This window comes from Meleagris gallopavo, chromosome 30, assembly GCF_000146605.3.
Source record: "Meleagris gallopavo isolate NT-WF06-2002-E0010 breed Aviagen turkey brand Nicholas breeding stock chromosome 30, Turkey_5.1, whole genome shotgun sequence".
NCBI lineage: Eukaryota > Metazoa > Chordata > Aves > Galliformes > Phasianidae > Meleagris > Meleagris gallopavo.
Window position 1 is genome coordinate 3,253,430 of NC_015040.2, and position 4,532 is coordinate 3,257,961.

Here is a 4,532-nt window from a genome sequence, read left to right on the forward strand (position 1 = left end):
CCCCTGAGCTCTTGCCGCCTGTCTGGGGCAGAGCCCGACCCGCTCCCCTGGGTGGGGGAAGCCGCCATTCTCCTCTGTTTTTGGGGTCGTAGAATCCCGTTGGGCACTACAGGGGATGGTTGGCCAAAGGGGTGTTGGATGGGCTGGATGTTGGGGAGTGAAGGAAACGGCCCCAAAGGCGTCAACTGTGGGTGGAGTGGGGACAGAGAGGGTTGAAGTCCTCTATGCCCAGCACAGAGAAGGGATTTTTGGGGCATAAATGTGCTGATTTGGGCAGGACAAGGCATCTCATCACTGGCACATCCAAAGGGAAAGGTTTGTCTCAGTCCGGGTGTGACTGGGACGTTGATGGAGCCGATCGATGCTCCCACAACCCATAGTGCAGAGGCCAAATGGAAGCTGGTCCCCAAGCAACGGCCTGCATCCCATCTCCGCTCTGCCACCATATCCCAGGAGGAGCATTTTGGTGGGCAAAGAATGATGGAATCATAGAATGGTTTGGATTGGAAAGGATCTCAAAGACAGCTCACGGCTGTGTGGGATGGCTTTGTGCTAGCTGCCTGCTGGAGGTGGCCATGGTGCCCCATATCCCGCACTCAGTGACAGCCCTGGCTAGGAGCAGCAGGGTCCTGGGGACTCCAGGCTGTCAGCATAGGGCGAGCAGCAGTCTGTCCCCTCTGTCCGACCTCACCGTTTCTTTCCCTGTGAGGTAACTCGAAGGAAAACGGTGCTTCCAGCTCCTGCAGCGATGCAGGCAGCCAGGCAGCACCTCACGCGTTGCTCATCTTGTTGTTCTGTTTGCAGAGGAGAAATCCCCGCATCGCTCCCATCAGCCCCATCCAGCAGCAGCCACCGCAGGCAACGGGGGACGGGGAGCAGTGGGGACAGCGGGGAGACAACCTCATGGCAGCACCCTCAGAATCCAGAGGGAGATGTGCCCTGCCAGGACCTGGTGCTGTGGGTTTGCAGCCACAAATCTGGGAATGGCTCCAGGGGATGGGAGATGCAGCTGCACCCCAGCGTGACTCAGTCATGGGACGGTACCCATACTCCACCAGGGATGCTCCAGAGCCTCCTGGATGCGGTAAGTTTGGGCTTCCTTCTTTATTTCTTGCGTCTTCTTTTTTATTTAAAAATCCTCTTTGAAAATTGCACCAAAGGGCTGTGTCATCGGTAACAGCTTCTGGTTAACATTGTTTTCTCCCTATTTGCTTTCTAATGTACATCTTAAATCTTCTCCATATGAGTCAAAACATCATTTTCTGTGACCAAACAGCATAGCAAGGACTCTCCCTCCATCTCCTCTTGCTTTCCCCCAGCCAGGATTACATCTTCCCCCAGTACCCCCATTCTGCTCCATCCCACCCCCCTGTGCCCATTTTCCTGCTGGCAGACATTGGATTCCCAATCTCCTTTGGGTGCTTGTTTTAGGGTATCATTTAAATACATGCAGAGGATGGAGATGGGGATGGCGATGGAGATGAGGATGGAGATGAGGAGGAATGCAGCCATTGAGCATCCCTGTGAGTTAGTCAAGGGAAAACCCTGCAGCCCCTGCAGCTCAGTGCTTTGCACATGACAGCAGAGCAGGAAAACAACTCGCACCTTCCCCAGGGCTGCGTGGCACAGGCGCTGTGGGTCACCCACACTCCCAGAGGGGTTTCTTCTCCCTCATCTCCATTGCGGGATTTGGGTGCTCCCTTCTGCTCACCCCCAGCTGCACGTTGAGGGAGTGAGCAGTGTTATCCCTCGTTTTCCCTCTCTAAAAGCTGCATTTGGGGCGACGGTCCCAGGGAGATGTGCTCGGGGTGGCGAAACCCACATCTGCCGGCACCGTCCCGTGCGGACCCCAAGCACTCTGCCCACCTCATCACGCCATCGCAGCTCTGCCCCCTCCCATCCCTTTTTCCTCCATCCCTTTATTCCAATGCCCCTTCTCCCCATCCCGCTGTCAGTGATGGGGTGGGGGCGGCCGGGGCCCCTCGGTGCCGTCCTCGTGCCCGGCGGTGCCCCCAGCAGCTGCTCGGCGCCGCGGGCGAACCGCCCTCCGCCTCGCTCTAAGATGGCCGGCGGCCCCAAAATGGTGCTGAGCATGAGACGCCATCTGCAAGGCTGGTCCCACGCCCGCCGTGGCCTTTTTATGCAAAGGGGAATTAATTAGATTTGAATATGGTAATTAAGCCATCAAGCCCGCCGGTGCTACGAGGTCCCTCTTTTCTCGGCTTTCTTCTCGCCCCTCTCTCCCGCCGCCCCTTAACCCTTCCCCCTCCGCTGGTGCACCCACAGCACCGCTCGTGCATCCTAATGAAATGCCGCTGCCGAGATGTGCCCTCACCACCCCGTTCTCAGGGTTCTGTCTGTCCTTGGGACTCCATCCGTCTGTCCGTCCCTATGGCTCGAGCGCGACGGCTGCGCATCCGTCCCCAAAAATCCCTGTGGTCACGTAGGGATGGCCGCCCAAAAGCGGGCCGTGCGTCGCTTTGGGGTTTCAGTGTCTGATGGGTGTGGTGGGAAATTGTTCCCAAATCCATTCCCCCTGTGCTGGGCTGTGTTTTAAGCCCTTCAGATCCTCAAGGTGCTCTCGAGTGGTTTTTCTTTTCCATGCGTTGGCTCTGGGCCGTGAGGTGCTGCTGATACCCAACTGCTGCGTGTGGGGATTTCTGCCCCATATTTTGTGCTTAAAAGGAAAAATAATAGAAAATGGAATGTGCCCCCGATGTCTGCATCCAGGAAATTATTATTGTTTTTTAAACTGAGAATTAAAGGTTTTCCCATCCCTGTGTTCCTTGCTTGCAGCCCTGCACACAGCTTCTAAGCCGGGTGATGGTGCCAAGTTGGGAACACAGCACTCAGGGATCTGAGCAGGGAAAAAAATCCCAGGAATATTTTTCTACGGATATTCATCTCCATAAGGAAAATATGTATTTTTTTCTTCTCTTTTTCTTGCTCAGGAAGGAAAAGAAAAAATTGGGGAAAACCTGCAGGAGCTCAGAGATGCCTCCGGGCGCTTTCTGAATGAGAAAACTTGGATGAGCGGCTCTTAAAAATAGGGATCTTTGGAACGGGGTCACTTTTGGTGAAACTTTTAATTGTGTTGGCAATCTGCTTCCCATCTGAAACAAGAAAAAAACGAGATTACACATGTATATATGTGTTGTATGCATAGATACTGGATGCCATCCTGCACACAGGCGTTATATGTGTATTTATACGTGCAGTGCACAATGTGAGCCCCCTGCCCAAACTGCTCAGGTTGGATCCCACCTCTGCTGCTCGTTAGGACTCCTTCGTTTATGCAGAGCAGAAGGGTCAGGACGCAGAGATGGGGCAAAACTCATCTATTTGAGGCAATGCTCCGACTTTTCAGCTCTTCGCCCCCGGGAGCAGTTCGGTGGCTGCAGCATCGCACCGCCCTCCCGCTGGCTGGGAGCATCCAGGGGTTTAATCCAAGCTGGCACCGCTGCCCGCGGGAGGGCGGCCCCGGGCTGGAGCCCCCGCGCCCCCCCGGCCTGACCTACATAGCGGGATGCGGCCACCTGAGCGGCCCCGAGCCACCCGCCAGCTGCTGCGTGCAGGGACAGCCGCCCGTCCTCCGCATTTCCTCAGGGCTCAGTTTGGGAGAAATAAGGGAGAAATGGGTTTTCTCGCAGAGTGGTGCTCAGGATGCCGTTGGGTACTGAGTTGCAGGCTCTGCCCCATCCTACCCCACGGCACTGGGATGGTGCCGGTGTCTTTCTTGCCCAAGTGCTGGTGGCATCTCTTGGGCTGCATTTCTCATCTGTGTGAATGGGGGCACAAGCCTCAGGGTGTTCATCCCCGCTCTGCAGAGCCCTCCTATAAAGCAGAGAGAGGGAAAACAAGTGGGGAATGAGGGAGGGGGATAGAAAAGGGAAAGCTGACAAACAGGAGAGGAAAGGCAGCGATGGAGATAACCGTGGGACAGATAATGCTGAGCACAGAGGGGAAACGCAGGAGGGCTGCTGGCTGGGAGACAGATTGAGGAGAGGTGGGAAAGGGGGAGTGAGGACAGAGTGCAGTGGGGTCTGGGGGTGGCAGTGGTGGCAGGGGGTCCCCGCCACACTGGGATGACCCAAAGTTGGGCAGCATCGCCGTGGCCTCACTGCCGACCCCCACAACTCCCAGCAGAGCCGCTGGCGGATGGGATGGGCACTGAAGGCAGTGGGGCTGTGCCTCCCACACCACACGAAGCCTTCCTGCAGGATTTTCTCCCCATCCCGCTCTCCCCGCCTTCCCGCAATGCCACGTGGATTCCCCGCGGCACAGCAAAACAAGCGAAGACGTTTTCTTTTGTCTCGGCTGCTGCTTGGCCGCGTGTCTGCGGCTCTACGCCACCTTGGCCTCCTCCCCTCCATTCACAATTTCCTTCCCATTCCCGTGGTGAGAGAATAGAGACAAACCATGCTTTTCTTCCTTCCTTCTTTTTCTTTCTTCCCTTCTTTCCTTCTCTCTTTCTCTTTCACTCTTTCTTTTTCTCTTTCTTTCTTCCTTTTCCTTTTCCTTTTCCTTTTTCT